Raw genomic sequence first — 20085 nt, 5'->3', positions numbered from 1 at the left:
AAGGCTAAATAAGCATTAATAGCAACACTAAGGTGCATAAATAAACCCAACATCACCACCCCACAATTAAAGCCTTGTTCGTCATCAAAAAAATCTTTACTCTAAGCATCATAAGCTAAGGATACTATATAATTCTACCACATGGAACACAATCAAGCTAGTACTACACTGACTAAATAGAATACAAGTTTCTACACTAAGCATGTTACATACGTAATTGATAGTTCAAGAACTCTACCTATAAACATCCTAGCCTCAAAAATTTACTCACCAAATTGGAAAACCCATGCACATTGTTCAGCCAAGGACATCATACAAATCACCCATATTAATCAAACATGTGCTCTCACCATAATAGATTTACCCATAATCACTCAAATAAATGCAATTTATAACACAATATATACAAGAATAAAACTGTGCTCACTCTCACAACGAATTCACAAGTTACACATAATGAACCATATGCTTTCCCTTAGTATATTACTCCACTAATATCATAATGATAAAACTTAGGATCAAATACGTCTTAATAGTTGTAATGTTGGATAAGGGACGAGTAGGAACTATTTTGAACAAGAATAGTAACTATATTGCCTAAGCTCTTCAATAGATCACATTTTCACAATTAGCTCATTCTTTAACAACCAACTTAGAATACTTTTTCTACCCTTATCTTTTGTCTTGCCCTATCTCATTAAGCTCATTCACATATATTCTATGGTGGGAGTATCCTATATACACATCATTTGATTTTACACTTCTTCACACTAATTATACATTATGCACCCCTATGATATCCATCCTCAACTTAAGCAATTGCCTTATTTGAGTTGCACAATATCTAAGAAGGACCAGGGTCAAAATAGGTTCATTGTAACAAGACTGATCTAAAAATAGGAATTTCTTAAGCACTAATTTCTCTAACTCTGAGCCATAACACTAAAATATTTAGAAACCAATAACTATCATATTGGGGCTTCAATTTCACCTTTCTCCTACTTGAAATTCCAACTCATTACTCAATTAATTTTCCCTTGAAGTGCTCAGGACCTTTTGTATCAAATTAAGGTCAATTAAAAAAGGGGATTAGGCTATATATATGGATGCCAAAGAATAAGCTAAAGTCTCAATGGGGTTAACTAGGATTATGCACAAGGGTAGGTAAAAAGAAGGTATGAAACATGGCTATCAAAGAAATGAATAAATCATTTCATAAACCCACACTCTTTATTTTTTTTTCCACACACACCAAGGAAAATTCTAGACATCACATGTAATATGGAATATACAAATATCTCACACATACATGGCACATGCCTGACTCACGCATGATCATTATAGACACTCAACCAAATAATAGTATGAATTCAACATTAAGCCTACAAGTACAAGATTCAACAGTTGCAATTCACAAAATCAACATGCTTTTTAAAACCAAACACTTGTATGATGCAGTCAAATATAGCACAAACAAGAATATCTTATTTATTCCTAACACAAAAAATTTTAAAATTACCTAAAAATGGGAGTTTCCCTACCCCACACTTAAAAATATACTTTGTCCCCAAAGTAAATTTAAAAGGTAGAGATAAAAATACTTGTTGAGGCCTTTAGTACTAGCTAGTAGCATCTTTACATATCAAGGGGGTTCAAGGACCCCACACTTAGACTTTGCTATGGACCTTAGCCTAGATTTACGGTACTCAGACTTCCTATCAACCTTTGACTTAACAAAAATAAAAACTAGTGAAGTAAAAACTATAAATACTAAAACTAAAGCATACTTAACTTTGGTTGCCTTGAAAGCAGTGCCTGATTTAGTGTCATAGCATGAACCCATCTCTGAATCAACCATTTTTCTTGATCCTCTTTCTCACACTCGGGTGCCATCTTATTATTCATTTATGACCTCTTGAGTTTGAACTCTCAAGGTCAACAACTTTTTCAATAATAGCCTTTTTAGGCTCATCAATCTTTTTCATGTCAGGCTTAGGAAGTTGTGGCTTAAGATGTATAATGAGGAGTCCGAAGAGGTCTTTTGTTGAACCATATCCAATACCCCATACTTATCCCCTTTAAACATAGTAATGATGCACAAGTATTTGTAATGGGATAGTGTTTAATGTAGTTTTTACACTTTAAAAGCTATTGCTTCATCCTCCAACCTTATTGTGAGTGTACCCTCTCTCACATCTATCAATGCTCCTCTCATTGTTAAGAATGGATGTCCCAAGATGATTGGCACCTATTCATCATCCTAAAAATCTAAAATAATAAAGTAAGTAGGAATAATAAGCTTACCAACCTTAATTAGAATATCCTCTATGACTCCTTCAAGACGGGCCATATTCTCATTTGCCAGTTGCAGTAGCAACAAGATTGATTTACGCTTTTCCAAGCCCAAAGTATTGAACAAATAAAGGTACATCAAGTTAATACTTTCCCCTAAATCACTAAGTGCATGGACTTGTTGCTAATTTTAATGGGGAGAGTGAATTTCCCAGGGTTTTTAAGCTTCTTAGGCAATTTTTGAGTCATCAGAAAGCTACACTCCTTAGTGAGTACTACTGTCTCAGCATCCTGTAGCTTAACTTTATTAGCAACCATGTTCCTTCAGTTCTTAGTGTACTTAGGTATTCCCTGTAAAATATCTAAAAGAGGTAAATTAATGTGAATCTCTCTGAACTTGTCAAAAAACTTCTTGAAGCATGCATCCTTCTTTATTTTTCTCAGAACTTATGGGAAAGGTAGTGGTGGACTCTCCTTTACCAGTTCTGCAATTTTCTTTTTCGAGTACTCAGGCTTCCTTAAATTTTTAGCGAATTTATTTGCGATCGTTTGGAGAGCTTTGTTTACATCTACCTCCTTAGTTTCCTTTGGAGTTTCTTCAATAAGCTTTCTACCACTTATCAAAGTGATTTCCATGACTTGTTTAGGAGGTTCAGTATCACTTGGAAAACCACCTTGAGGCCTTTTATTTAGTAGTTGTTGTAGCTGTACCAATTATAAGTCCAAGTTCTTTGTAGTCGCTTACTGAGTATTTATGTCTTCCCGCTGACTCTTTATATCTGATACCAATTGTGTTTGATAAGATAACACCTATTTGGGCATCTCTTCCATATTTCTATTTGTGGCCTGATTCTATTGAACCTATGGTTGCTCAAGCTGTTATTGGTGGGCGTTCCATGACTGATTTAGTGGCTGAGTATGCCACTTTAGATTGTATACATTCACATAATTCTGCCTTTGAGCATTGCCCACATACATCACGAACTCAAGATTTATAGCACACATCACTGTCGAATGGGCACTTTTACCACAAGCTTCACACAACCTTGTAGGTTGTTGAATTTCTTTAACTTTGGCAGTAGGTTGTTTGACACCTAACTTTAGTTACTTATCTAATTTTGCATTAAAGAAATCTGGGCAGATATAGTAGTAAATTGGTCTACCTTTAGCAAATCTGCAATCTTGTTGTAGCATTCCTTGAGTTTGAATGCTACTTGGGATTCCCTTGAGCAATGTGGTTCAATAAAGTATACTTCTTATCATATCTCAACTCCAAAGCTTTAATTGATGGTGTGGACAATCCTCAAGAAGAGCTTTGAATCACTCTCATGCACGATATAGATTCTCATCTAGCTTCTTTTTGAAGTGCACAATCTCACTGTGAAGTCTCGTACTCTTTCCAGATGGGAAGAATTAGATGATGAACTTCTGGGCTAAGTTATTCCATGTGGTTATTGATTTTTTCATCTCAGCATTCAACCACTTCTTCTCTTTGCCCAAGAGTAAGAAAAGGAATAGTGTCAACCTCACATAATTAGTTGACATACCTGTAGGGATGAATATATCACTGATATCTAGAAAGTTTTGTAGGTGGACTAGTGGATCTTCATATGAAAGCCCATCAAATTGTCCATTGCTGATTAGGAGCTGCAACATATTTTGTTTGAGCTCAAAATTACATCCACCAGTTGGTTTCTTAAAAGTGGAGCTCAATTTTTAAGAAGTGGGTTTGCCACTTCTCGAACTGTCCTATGGGTTGCTTGTTCTTTAGCCATGAGAGCAGGATGGTGTTGACCTTCTTCTATTTACAAAATATGGGGGAGAAAGATTTCTTCTCTCCTTCATTGAAGGAAGCATTGCTTGGGTTTGGGGCTTTGTTCAACTAATTCCCTATTTCTTTCTAGCTTACTATCTTGAAAACCTGTTTTCTACTAATACAAAACCAAGACCAAGAGTAAACCACCAAAGAAATATAAAAATTAAAAATAATACAATGATAGTTTCCAAATTACAAGTCCCCGACAACGACGTCAAGAACTTGACAGCGCCCAAGCGCACACACAAGTGTATGTGATCTACCAAGTAATATAGTGCCTTTAATGAAAGTTGGGTATTGATCCCGACAGGGACTAGTTCCAATAACTATTGAATTCTATTGCACTTATTGAGATTAAGTTGATGAAAAGTGTAACCAAAAAAGAGTTTGAAAGTTGTAAAAAAAATTAAAGTTAACAGTGTGTAAAGTAAAGACTTGAGATAATCAATAGATTAAATACCAGTTTAAGACACTTAGAATAGTAATACTATACTATTAAACTTGACTCGTTATAGCACTTATCTTGGTTGTTGATTCGTAGGGTTTATTGCTTGATCATGGTCTCCCAACCTCTAATCGTTTGCCTAACTAGGACATTATAGCTAAATCATTGAGCGGGGATGTAATAATCCAATTAAGTGCTTAAAGCTATCATCCTACATGTGAACCAGCCAAGGCTTCTAGGTAAATCCCTATCCATGTTGATAATTCAAATTCTTTATATCATAAAATAATATGAACCTTACTTTAGTCATCCCCATGTTCTATCTTGTTATTCCCACTCCCAAGATCAGAAGGTCGATAATATATGTATTCTAAGGGTGTGCAATCCTTAATATAGTTAAAACAATGATGAAAAAAACCAAAAATGATAAATAATCTAATGTATTTAGTTCATAATGATTGCAAACATGTTCTTGGACTTAACCCTAGAGAGGGGGCATTTAGCCGTTAATCGACAAAATCATCATCCAAATACTTGAATATATTATAAAATTTATTAAAAAGCTAAAGTTAATAAAAATAAAAATAAAATCATGTGCGGAAGCCTCCTCAAGCTTCCAAAGACGTTAGAAAGTGTCAAAGGATAAGTGCAACAAGTCCTATTTATAGTAAACCAAGTCTTGGCCATGTGTGGGATTTGCTCCGCATTGCCTTGAATATATTGTGGTAAGAGCTTCGTGGTGCCTTTCAAATTTCATGTACTAAGCATCGCGAGGTATTTCAAATCACGTGGAGGGAGGTTCGTGAAGCGGCCTATTTGCATGGGCTAACTGGAATTAGCTTCTTAAAATTCAACAAAGTCTTTTGTTTTCCACTTCCATCCCTTGTATTTTGTGTTGTTTGCCAGCTTGTATTTCATCAAAATATCATCACAATCAACTCACAAAGAATCCTACATGACCAAACACCAAATATTAGAGCTCCAAAAGACTCAATATCCACCATGATGGACTAAAAACACGTGCTAAGACTAGGCTAGTCCACATTGATCTTCAATTTATTATTCTGACTCTTGACATAATCCAATTGAACTTTGCACATTACAAACAAGTTTTTACAAATATAATTAAACAATAATAACCTTATGAACTCAATACACCCACTAGAATCCATTGAAATCAACTAGCACAACACCACACTCAAGCTAGTAAAACTAGTTTTCTCGTTTAGACTCTAAATGATCAATTTGAAACCAAAATTATTTGAAAACACCTTTTCACATTTTAAGCAAACTCTTGAACACTTATATGATTATTTATATCATCATCAACACATAAAGAATAAGAATACCCTCAAAACAAGGCTAAATAATCTAAGACAGTAGCACTAAGTTGCATAAATACACCCAACATCAGTATCTTTATCCCAAAATAGGTGATAGATATACCATTTAGATAGTAGTTTTCAAGCATTATAATAGAAAAAAAATTGACTTCGTATAGTCTTGTACTCCTTTCTACTTAAGGACTGGCTCGCTAGAAAATTAAAATATTTCAAGTCAGGTACGATAGTAAACTAAGGCATAGCATAAATAGAGCCAATCCATACCAAGAATGATGTCAGAATCTACCATTTCTAAATTTATTATCTACTAAAGTTACCTTATAAAGGATTGTAATAGGGAATTTTAATATAAATTTCTCGAACAACAACTAACTCCCCAATGAATGTGGAGACAGAAAAAGGCTCAGAAGGTCGTTTAGGACTAATACCACACTTTACATTGGTAAGTGGGGTCATAAAGGAAAGATTAGGTCTTAGATCGAAAAACACATAAGCATCAATATGAAAGACACAAAGCATACCAGTGACCATATTTGGAGATCTGTCCTACTTCCAGAGGGAAGATAATGCATTAAACTAATTTTGATGTTTACCACCCATGTAACTAGATAATATATCTTGTTGTTGAGCTGGGTGGCCTAATTTACCTGCTGAAATAGTAGATTGAGTATGGGTACAAGCATCCCTATTTCCCAATCTAGCTAAAGAACAATACCTCACCTTATGACCTAGTTTCCCACATCTAAAACCAAATTCTTTGTCGTACAAAGATACGCCTACAAAATCTTTTTGAGACTTCCTGCAAGCTAAAAGGTCTACCTCACAATAGTACTACCATAAGATCTAGCAGTGAGTAACCGAGCCCACCATTCCTATTCGGTATAAGGTGTCAGAGCACTGGCTGAATAAGGTGTAGGATCAACTGAATGGTTCAAGAATTGTAAAATCTCATAGCCTTCTTAGTTTCCCTTTCAAGCTCATTCAACTTTTCTATCTTAATCTGTAAGACCCCATAAAAATCTCATGTCCAATTCAGCTCATAAAGCTCCATGAGAGATTCCAACACTTAGAAATTTTTTTTTCTAAATGTTCAAGTTCAACACTTACTCTCATTTTAGACCTCCTAACTTAGGAGATTTATCTGATGACCTTCCCGACCTGCGTTTTTAGATTTTCAAGTTATGTTGCGATAAGAAAAGTCTCTAGTAAGTATTGGACACATTCCAGACACATTTTGTGTGCATTTCAGTGGCTAACTCACTGGTTTGAAATGCTCCCGCATTTCGGGCGCATTTCAGCTCAAAAATTTCAGTAAAATTCAAAATATCATAACTTCCTGCATATAATGAACTTTGAGAGCTGATATATATCAATAGAAAGATCTTTGAGTCTTATTTCTAATGCAATTAGTTTCATCCAATTTGAATATTGGAGTAAAAAGTTATGATCAATTTACTTTAGCCTATCAGCCTGAAAACAATAGAGGATAGTTGCATCTTTCTCACTTTCTCCAGGGCTATTTTATTCTTTCCTACCTCTATATATATACACACAAACATGAGATTCAAAATAATTTAGCAACATATGCTTGATTTCTCTCAAATTTTATCAAGAACAAGAAGAGGGTTTGCAATTGGTGATTTAATTTCAAGAAATTATCTCCGTCAATCTTCGTAAAATGCAGAACTAAGGTATACATAGTATTCATCTATGGTTTCCTTTTATCCATGGAGCTTAAGAATCAAGTTTTAAGTTATGAATCATGAATATTTTGTGGTGGAATAATTATGTTCATGTTGATGATGTTAAATTGAGTTTTTAATTCCATGAGTTATCTCAAGAATCATGAAAACTAATTTATTTTGTAATATTATTCATATAAACTTTATGTTGAGTTCATGAAATTGCAAGTCGGGCGTTGATGATCATGTTTTTGGTATTGAATGATTCCCAAGTTGGGATCTTTATGTGAAATCATGAAACTATATTGAAATATAAGTTGAAGTCCCTGAATTTGGTGATTTATACTTTGTGAAAATTTTATGATTTCACCTATGCCTAAGTTGTGCATGAAAGGTGTTTGATTAAATGTTTAAGAGAAACAAGAAACATGTTGTGTGGATTAATATGGCCTAAAAGGTGAATTCACGCCATTGACCTCATGCTTGAATGGCTTACATGCTATTATTTTACAATGAATATGTTGTTGGAATGTCATGACCTTGATTATATACATTCCTGCCATGAACAAGATTACATTAACCATGTACTTCTTGAAATCCCCAACATATTTTATCATGAATGGTTGATACTGATCATGTATTCAAGAATGTCAAGAAGTGTCAGTTTTCTTCTATCGAGTTCTGGGGTACTTGTACCCGAAAAATATAGTTGTGTGCCTAGAGCCATGTCATGTTTTCCTGATACTCTCAGTCAAGACATGTTCAGTAGACTTCAGTCAGTCTCAAGACTCAGGAAAACTCATGTAAAGGCAGTATCAGTTCAGTTTTACTCAGTACTCAGTAATCTATGTATCAGTATAATTTAGTTCAGTATATAGTTCAGTTAATTCTGGTATGAACTAGTAAATCAATTCAGTATAATCAGTTCAGTGTCATTCAGTTGGGAGTAGGATTCAACACCGAGAGAACCCAAGGATGGGAACTTACCTGCCAGTAGAGGGTATGATTCTTAGAAGCAGTCCTTGCGTTCCAGAACTATGTAGACAACATAGTTTGAGACATCAATACCTGTCAGTTGAGAGTAGATAAGGTGGCTTAACCTGTCAGATGAGGGCTCCCACCGTTCTCATTAGGGTACCTGCCAGATGAGGGTCACACACAGCTTGTCCTTACCAGTGGTACGGTATTGACACCCTTGCAATAAGGATAGAGAGTGGACCCCAGCTTAGCTATTATAGCGTATTTGGGGCATGTCAGTTAGATAACTACTTCCCACAGTTTCAGTATCAGTCTCAGTTAAAGAACTCAGATAGTTCTTTAGGATATCAGGACTGTCAGATACAGTCAACTCAGATACAATATGGAACTAAGTTAGTTCCATCAGCTTTAGGACTGTCAGATACAAAAATTCATGCTATCAGTTATCAAAACTCATGTTATCAGATATATCAGTTATCAGAATTCAGTTATCATTTATAATATATTAGCAGTAAATACATGTCATCAGTATTCATACTTAGTAGTTATGTTATCACGAGCTCAATTTCAAGACTATTATATACGGTCAATCAAATCAGTTCTTCATAATTAGAACTATCAGAAACAATCATTCCTTTATTAGTAATATAGTATCAGTCTCCCAGTATTTAGGAATACAGTTGGTTCCTCACTTCTTAGTGAATTATATATCAATATCAATAAAGTCAGTCATTTAGTATGTCAGCATCAGTAAACTCATGTTGTTAGTATTCAGTCTCAGTAGTCAGTATCACTATAAGATTAGTTGCAGTTACGTATATTTGTATGTATTGTCACATTCATATCAGTCAACATTGTTCATACATATAAAAACCTGTGCATTTATCCTGCCTCACTCGTATACTCAGTACATTCAGTCGTAATAATGTATTCGCGCTATGGTATTTTATTTGACGCCATAGGTACAGAGGCACGAGTTTCAGAGCAACAGTAACATTACAGATTTCAGTAGTCAGTGCTTTTCTTCATTCAAGGAAAATATTATTATTACTTTATTACAGTATTTCAGATTAGTTTTTCAGTTCATGGATTTAGTTGGAGACATGTTCCTTCAACTCCTTATTCAGTTCAGTTAGAGGCTTTCAGACTAGATGTCAGATTAGATGTTCAGAATCCAGTATTTATGTTTTTTTTTTGGTATTGTTATAACATGTTTTTCAGATATGAATCAGTATTGAACCTTATGGCCTTACAGTTTATGTTTCTGCATATTTAATGAGATAATATGCAGTTTACAGGTACAAATATCAGTCATGGGTTAGCTTGTGGTCTTTCAGGGTCATAAGCACCGTGTAGTATTTCGGTTCAGAAAATCGGGGTGTTACACAATCTATTCAACATAGGTCATGAATCGGGTAGTATCCATATCTCCAATTTTCATAGCAGTCCCAAACTTCTTGATCACCAATTCAGACACAAAAGTAACAAACTTACTCATATAATCCCTCAGATTAACCATTATCTCTAGAACATACTTTAAAAGTTAGGTCCCTTTGAGAGAGTATTCTTTCAATAACATGACCCTGCTTGAGATTCCTAAACTTCTCCACTTTATCCTCCTTCACCTCGAGTGGAAAGAAGTTTTCAAGAAAATTAACCTTAAATACTGTCCAATCTACTATAGAAACATTCTAACATCTACCCCTTTCCGGATGTTAAACTAGTCATGAGCAATATCATTTAATTACTATGATGCTAATTCCATAATCTCTACCTCAGAAACATGCATAATTTGAGTAATCTTCTTCATCTCCTCAATAAAGAAACTAAGGATACTCAACAACATTCAAACCAAGTAATTTGAGAGGATTCATCCTCGTGATGTCCCAAAATTTGGCGGCAGCTAAATCCCATTCAACTCGACTGGGTCCACTATTGGCTATTTAACCTGTGTAGTCATAGCTTGATCCAACACCAAAAAAGGAAGCACAAAACCTAGCATATGTTCCCAGATGGTGGTGGCTGGTCTGGCTGGTTTAAATTTCTGCCAATATAAGCTTTGAGTAGAGGCTTTTTATATCATATGAAAACCATGAGTTAAAAGTTATATAGTTAAAATCTAAATAATGAAGGGAAGATTCATAATAAAGTCTTATAGCCTCTTACTCATGAGTGTGGCTTGGTTCAAACCCATGAATAAGACTCTACGTGATACAACTTGTTAGACTCCCTAGGACTCCATAAACCATAAGCTCTAATACCAAGTTTGTAACATCCTGAGTCTAAGCCTTTGACATCACACAGTATCAAGACTGTATGTTGTCCCAAAGCTAACCTATGACACCTACTTACCTTCCAATTATGATAATCTTAATTAAAACATAAGTGGAAGTGGTAAACTTAAAAGTGTAAATTTAGATGGATTAAAAAATCTCAAAATTTCAACAAGAACTAAACAACATCTTAAAGATATAAATATCTGAAATCAACTACCAAATTTTGGATGGCCTCTAAACAAATAGAGGCGCCAATGCTATAGACCCAAGTTGTATCATGACCAAAACTAGGGTCTGGACATGACAGGTATCTCAAGTCCCACGTGTACCAGAGACCTCCCTACACCTAACCAAATGAAATGCAACATTCTACAATCTCAGATAAATTTTGAAAATATAACAAGATAACATTTAACAAACTTAAGGAATGTCAAAACATGTCGATAACCAAAGACTGATGTTCGGATATAAAACTGGCCAAAGCCTTCAAAACAAAGAACCAAAGCCAGTCTTGGTCGGGACAAGTCCCCAACTCTGATAGATGCCAATGGAATTAAAATGATAATGTTAATGAAATATAACTATCAACTCAAATCAAAGAATAAAAGTTGGTGAATTGGCTAAGATGTACAGAGGATAGAAGATCACAACTTCACCAAAACACAACAAACCGAGATGACCAACCTTACTCTACGCAGGTAAGGTAGAAATAGCTTTGGTGGCTGTATCGCATGGGGATACATGATCCGCAGATTCTTAGTGGGGTGAGCACTAGCATGTAACTTTGGGATAAGGATAACATAATGTCATGATCATAGTTCAAAATCATTTACAACCAATGCACATAATCAAATGCATATAAATTATATATATATATATATATGACATGTCTGGATAGAAAACATGTCTTAACATGTGCTTTAAAACTTTATCCAGTATTGTGTAGCTCAATCGTCATAACATACAAAGGCACCCATGGGATACATGGACCCAACTCTACCCCTGCTGGTAGCGACCCAGTACGTGTGCCTACACAAATCAAAGTGTAAACATATGCATTATGGCAGACTCGATCCTACTGGTATATAAAGGTGACACAAGCACAAAATAATATAATATGATGATGGGGACTCCAACCTCCCAATCAATTAATAATAATAAGGGGAACTCAAACATCTAGATGATGTAGGCCTCGTGTCGACAACCACTGTTTCTAGTGTTTGTCCCTCGGGATATCCACTTTCCCGACACAACTACACAACCAATATTAAAATCTATTTAAAACAAGTATCACATGTTCCCATTCATTGAACAACATTGCACATTAAATCATACATTATTGGTATCATCATATCAACTACATTTGCAAGGTAATATAAACAATCCACATCAATTATCTTTACTTGGGGGAACTCACAACTCCCTTGGTTCAACAACATATTAGTTTAGGGAAATACATAACCCCATAAGGTTAAATTTAAAATTATTTGTAATAGTGAAAGAACAGTTCAAATTCTTTACTTTATCATATATGAAACAACTTTCACAATATGGGGTTGATGTCATAACCACTTCAAATATCACAAGACTTCGGAAAATCATAAGTCCCTAGTTCATTCACTATACCCATACACCCACAAGTTCAAAACCATAATTAAAGAATGATTAGTCACATGCAATCCATGAGAAACATTGTTAAATCCACATTCAAAACCTTCAACCCTTGTTTTGAACCAATCATCAATATCTCATGAGAAATAGTTTAAAACATATGATTTTACCTAATTAACAATGAGGGAAGAGTAACATGCCTGAACTACAAAATTTAATGGAAAGAATTTAACCCTTGAGTATTTGGTTGACCTACTTTTTTGAAACCCTTAGTATGGATTCTTAAGAGAATTTGAGAAAGCTTCGTAAGTATTTGAGAACATTTAGGATGGACTCTAACCCACTTAAGTTCTTTATATACATGGAGTTTTAATTAGGCAAGGAGCGATTTTTCCAAAGTGCCCTCAAATTAAAAGCTGAAATTTAGTCGTTAGTGACTACGTTTCGCAAGGATACATTATGACTCATCACAAGGAGTCATAGTCAAGACAGAACCACCAAGGCCACATACTCATCTAGCTATGATTCATAACACCGAATTGTAACCACTTCTCATAATTAAGACAACAATAAATTTTTGATGACACATTAGACACCCTACTATTGAGACATAATGACTCGTCATAAGTCTTTACGACTCGTTGCTTCAAGTCATAATGTAGACAATGTCTTATGCCAAATATTGTAGACACCTTACTACTTGGTCCTTATGACTTGTAGGAAGACTTGATGACTAGTTGAGAGACACTCGTACTTAGAGCAGAAAACTAAGCCACTTGTTCTGATTAAGTTGCGAATGAGTTCTTACGACCTATCCAAACAGAGAGCATAAAATTTCAAAAATTTTCAAGGACCAAAAACTTAGGGCGTCACATACTCCCCCATCCTTAGGATCATTTAACCTGGAATGATAGGAAACGAAATTTATTAGCACGATTTGACTCCAGATACCATTATTCTTACATTTAATAAAGACAGAAACAATGATGCCAAGGAAATCACCATTTTATTTAACAATGTCGTAAAACAAAGATGTTACAGAATACACATACCTCAATCATGATTATCCAAAATAGAAAACAAGAACGGATACTTACACTTCATGTCCTCCTCCTCTTACCATGTAGCTTCTCAACCTTTTCGTTACTCCAAAGAAAATTTACCAAAGCCACGAACTTTGTCTGCAGCAGATGGACTTTTTAATCCAACATCTCGACTAGGAACTCCTCATCAGACAAAGAATCTTAAATACCCATTATTTTCAAAGAACAACTATCGAAGGATCACCATCACATTATCTCAACATCAAAACATGAAACACTGGATGAATGGAGCTCAAGTTGGAAGGTAACTCTAATTCATATGCAAAACTACCAACCCTCTTCAAAAACAAGTGCAGACAATATAGCGGGGACTAAGCTTTCCCTCCTTTCCAACACTGAACCCCAACTTCCTTCGTCTCTCATTCGCATAGGACTTTTGGCAACTTTGTGTTGTCTTATGTCTATCTCGAGTCACCTTTGCCTTTTCCATGGCTTGGTGAATGAAATCAAAGCCAAATAACTTATTCTCACCAAAATCAAACTTCCCAATAGGAAATTGACACCTTTTACCATATAAGGCATCAAATGGATGTATACCAATGCTAGAGTGGTAAATGTTGTTGTAGGAAAATTCTACGAGAGTCAAGTGGTAAACCCAACTACCACCAAAATAAAAAACACAAGCTCGAAGCATATCTTCCAAGGCATGTATTATCCTTTCCTCTTGCCCATCCGTCTATGGGTGGAAAGTAGTACTAAGGGCTACCATGGTCCCCAAACCTCATTGGAACAATCCCTAAAAGTAAGATTAGAACTGGGTACCCCAATCAAATATGATAGACACTGGGGTACTACGCAAACTCAGGGTCTCGTTGATGAACAACTTGGAATAATCTTCAAAGGAGAAATCAGACCTCAATGGCAAGATGTGATAAGTCTTAGTCATCCTATGCACGATGATCCAAATTTAATAAAAATGCTAGGAACACCATAGAAGACCGGTAACAAAATCCTTATAAATCATCTCCCACTTCCACACCGATAGCACAATATCTTGAGTTAACCCACCAAGTGTTAAGTCCTCCACCTTTACTTGCTGACACCCCGTGCACTTAGCCAAAAAATTTTCAACATCCTGCTAGATATTATTCTAACATTAAGTTTCTATAAGATCAAGATAATTTTTTATAGAACTAGGATGCATAGTGTAATGCAACTCATGAGCTTTAGCAAAATAAATTCTTCATAACCCATCAACATCGGATACATATAATCTACCTTGATACCTCAAGATAATATCACCACCAATTTCAAAAATACTCACTTTCAGCCTACCCACACCATCCTTGATTTGCATCAAGATAGGATCCAACACTTGTTTCTCCTTCACTTCTACACTAAGAGATGACTTTTTCACCTCATGAACAATCACACCACCATCCTCAGAATCCAAGAGACAGACTCTAAGATTTGCCAAATGCTAAATATCCTTCACTAAATTCTGCATCTCCTCATCTCATGATACAAGATTCCCATGGACAACCTTCGAAGGGCATCAACAACTATGTTAGCTTTACTTCGATGATAGTGGAGACACACATCATAGTTCTTGGGAAACTCAAGCCATCTCTTTTGCTCAAGATTTAGCTATTTTTGAGTTAATATATATTCCAGGTTCTTATGACTCGAATAAATAACCTGAATAAATATCAATATAGACCCTATAAAAATGCCGCCAGATCTTTAATGCAAACACCACTGCTAACAATTCCAAATCAGGGGTTGGATAATTCTTTTTATGAACTTTCAACTGTCTAGAAGCATATGAAACCACCTTGCCATGCTACAACAACACATAACCCAGACCCACCAAGGATGTATCACTATAGCAAAAAAACCATCAATGCCCACAAAAAGAGTCAAGAATGGAGCTGAAGTCAACTTATGCTTCAGCTTCTCGAAACTACCCCTACAAGCACCAAACTAAAAGAACATCACCTTTTTCTAATTAAACTTAGTCAATTGGGCAGCAATAGAATAGAAATTCTTCACAAATCTTCTATAATAACTGGCTAAACCCAAAAGCTCTGAATGTCAGTTAAAGTCATGGGTCTAGGCCACTTCATAACCACTACAACCTTCTGTGGATCCACCATGATCCGTTTACTAGAAAAAATATGTCCCATATAAGACACAATATTCAACTAGAACTCATACTTAGAAAACATTGCAATCAATTGATGTTCTTTAAAGGTTAGCAACACAAAAAAGAGGTGAGCGACATGATCCACCTCGCTCGTAGAATATACTAAAATATCATCGATAAAAATAATTACAAACAAATCCAAGAATTAACAACAATCCCAATTCATAAGATCTATGAATGCTTCCTGGGAATTGGTCAAACCAAAGAACATCACCAAAAAGCTCAAAATGACCATACCGGGTATGAAAGGCAGTCTTATGTATTTTTGCCTTGCTATTCTTTAATTGATGGTACTTAGTTCGAAGATCAATCTTAGAAAAAAACTTACCACACTAAAGCTGAATGAACAGATCATCAATCTTCAAAAGCGAATACTTATTCTTCACAGTAACCTTATTTAATTGGTTGTAATAAATGCATATTTGAAGGAAATAATCCTTCTTACATACAAAAAGCATAAAAGCACCGCACAAAGATACACTAGGGCGTATAAAACCCTTCTCTAGAGATCCTTCAACTACTTGTTGAAGTTTTTTAACTTAGCCGGAGCCATTTCTTAAGTATGGATTGAAATAGGATGAGTTTCTGGAAGAAGATCAATCCCAAAATTAATTTTCCTATTAGGAGGAATACTAGGAAAATCATCCACAAATACCTTGAGAAATTTGCATACCAAGAGGATAGTCTACAAGGAAGGACCTTTGGATCTAGAATCCTTAATATGAACTAAGTGATAGAGGCACCCTTTAGAAATCAATTTCTAAGCTCTAAGATATGAGATGAACCTTTCCTTACGAACTAGGGAACTACCTACACACTCGATCACTAGATTATTAGGAAAATGAAAACTAACCCTTCAGGTAAGAAAATCAAGAGACACATAGCATGAATGCAACTAATCTATCCCTACCATAGAACCCCTATAGACCCTTCTAGCCATAATAGAGTTACCTACCAGGGTGGACATAAATAAAGGGTCCAAAATACACTCAAGATCATAGCCAAAATAGATTGCCACAGAATAGGTAACATAAGAGAGAGTAGACCCAAGATCAATTAGGCAATATATATCATGATAAAAGAGTTTAAGTGTACTAATAACAACATCAGGGGATGCCTCAGAATTGTGGAAGATAGCAAGAGCATACAGGTAGTTTTGACCAGTACCAGAGCAAAAAGAAAAAGTAGCACCTTTTGGTATGGGAGCTCAAGAATTAGCATCTGGAATCCTAATTGTAGCACAAACAACTTTAGAATGACAATCTCTATGTATATGATCAATGAATCTACATAGAAGATATAATTGGTCTTACTGAGAGTAACTAGCCAGTGAGTAGGCTCCTGGTGCTCTAAATCCATAATCATGATGAGAACGACAATCATCCAATGACTTTGAGTAAAGAGCACTAGCTATAGAGTAGGAACTAGAATTGTTGTACTTCTTCTTAGATTTTTTCCTACCATCTCTACCACTTTGTTGTTGACCTCCACCCTAATCCAAATAGAAAAACTTCTTACTCTACCTCTCACTCATCTATTCTTTCTTTTTATTTTTATTCATATATACCATAAGTCTACAGATGTCCATGTCCTTATTCAATAAGGCATCCATGATCTTCAAGATCAACCTACAGGACAACCCCAATGTAAACTTTCTTATTCTAGCCCTCATACTAGATAGAAATTCAGGAGCATAATGTAATTATTGATGAAACTTTAAGGCATACTCCTTCACTAACATCTTTCTTTGATTCAAATTCATGAACTCCTTAGCCTTCGCCTCCTTAAACTCCATAGGAAAGAAACGACCAAGAAAATCACTAGAGAAGTCATCCCACAAAGCGAACTCAACATCCTCACCCCGAGACTATTCCCACTCTTCATACAAATGAAATGTTGCATCCTTTAACTGATAATCGACAAACTCTACACCATCCACATTAGTAGTATGCATTACATGGAAGATCTTTTCCATATTATCAATGAAATTTTTAGGAACTTTCTTAATCTTAGATCTAGTAAATATAGAAGCACTCAACTTCATAAATTATCCAACTCTAGTAGCCTTAGATAATGGAGAAATAGAATAACAACACTCAGTTTGGGAGGCCACCAACTTGGTAAGAAAATAAATCGACTAGGGAAACTCAACATTAGACACACCATCCTGGGGTACCTAAGGAAGGATAAAGGGAACCAGTGTAGCTTTCTCAGGGAAATTAGATGCAACAACCCTCAACTGAGTTTGAACTTCTAAAGTAGGACGTGCTCCATCCATATTGTCCTAAAATGAGATAAAAGGGTTTCCACAGGCATCAGATCTTCTGGGAGGGATGATCTAAAAAATTAACATATAAGAATTAGAGGAAATTCAAGACCTTAGAATCTATAGCTCAAAAATAGAACAATAAGAAAGGGAAACATTCCCAAATGTCTTATAACATATCCCTTATAAGTATGGCGCATTACATACCCTTAAATGAGACTCTTCTTGACAAGACTTTATTGGACACTCAATGACACCAAACTTAAGCTCTGCTATCATATCTATTATGACCCAAACTAGGTACTGGCCATGATGGGTATCTCAAGTCCCACGTGGACCAATGACCACCCCTTCACCTAATCAAACCAAACAAAATATCCCTAAATGATAAATAAATACCAAACGTAAAACAAGATAGCCTTTAATAAATTAAAAAAAGTTAAAAAACTTCTATAATTGATAATCGATGATGGATGATTGGCCAAACAACCGACCAGTATCACCCAATATCCACAGTAATCAGAACAAAGACTTCTAAACAAGAAACCAAAACCAATCTTTGTTAGGATAAGTCCCCACTCTAAAAGATGACAATGATAATGAAAATAATAATGTTAATGATAACGATAGTAAATTTCAACTAAAATCTAAAAATAAAAGCTTGTCAAATGCCTAAGCTTTCCAGAGGATGCAAGCTCACAATTTCACCCCAATGAAATAAACCAAACTGACCGACCTAAATCTTTGCACAAAAGGTAAAAATAGCTTTGGTGCATACATTTAGCATGGGGATACAATGTTCGAAGATATTTAGTATGGTTAAAACTAGCAGGTAACTCAGGGATAAGAATAACATAATTCTATTATCATACTTTAAAATCACTCAAAACCAATACACATAATTAAATACATATATATATATATATGTATCATATGTTGGGTTAGGTGTTGAAATCCTTGTTGGTTTGACCACTCAGTGAGGGACTAGGTCCCTCAAAGTCAATATCAAGCAAAAGAATAGTAAAGCAACAATGAAGTATTGAAAGAATAAAGGTTTTGTAGGAAATAAATAATACAAGGATTAAACATGGAAACCCCCTTGATCAAGGTAAAAAAAACCACGGCTTGCCCTCACAAGTACAAAAGAAATCCACTATAATCAACCTCTTGATTACAGTCAATATTTAAACCTGACTCTAGGCTCCTCACGCTTATAGTAACTCTACTAGTAGCTTATCTTGATAACTATGCCAATAACCCTCTACACTGATATACTCTAATCAATGTTTGGACTTAGGAAACTCTACCTAAGCATACTCAATAAAGAAGACAATTTAATTACTCTTATAACCTGAGTAATTCATTTATAAATGCGATCTCACTCAAGAAACTCTCTAATTTAGAACACAAAAATAAGGACTTGAGCTAAACTTGGTTTTTGCTTTTTATATCTCTTCACTCTTTGAATTTGAAAAAAATAATTTGATGGAGAAACAACTTTTTCCTTTTTTTATATGAGTGATGATTAGGTCTTAAATATCATTTGACCATGTTTCCTAATTAGTACAAGCAACAAATGTAAGGTTACTGCACAAGAGGACAAAACTATGCAAATATGTGTGCCAGTTGTATTGTACCATGAACTTCTAAGGACCTGGTCTCTTAGAGTTAGATGATCATCCTCAAAATTACATATAAATTTTTTTGCCTTTTTTGATGATGGAAAATAAACCATATATCTTTGAGCACATCTATCATATTTAATCAATATGATTACAACTCTAACGATGAAGGTTCCCCCTATAATTATGATTCCACTATCCTACAACATAGGGAATTGGTTCCTTGTTGTCATTTGTAGCAAAAACACTGAGAATATATTTTCTTCCCCATGTCACTATTAAAAATTATTAATTCATTTGCTTTCTCCTACTTTTAAGCCCCATAATTCATCTAGTGCAATTGCATACTTCCCTCTGTCAATATACCACACACCTTTTTCTTATCACATTACATGATATCTGGTCCCTGCACATCACACTTATCACACATGGTCTGTATACATAAAGTTAGTATTCCCCTTTTTGCATTAATAAAAAGGATTAACAGTAAAGCAAGAGTAAAGAT

Source organism: Capsicum annuum, chromosome 12, assembly GCF_002878395.1.
Source record: "Capsicum annuum cultivar UCD-10X-F1 chromosome 12, UCD10Xv1.1, whole genome shotgun sequence".
Classification (NCBI taxonomy): domain Eukaryota; kingdom Viridiplantae; phylum Streptophyta; class Magnoliopsida; order Solanales; family Solanaceae; genus Capsicum; species Capsicum annuum.
The sequence above is the reverse complement of the archived record's forward strand: the minus strand, read 5'-3'. Positions refer to the sequence as shown.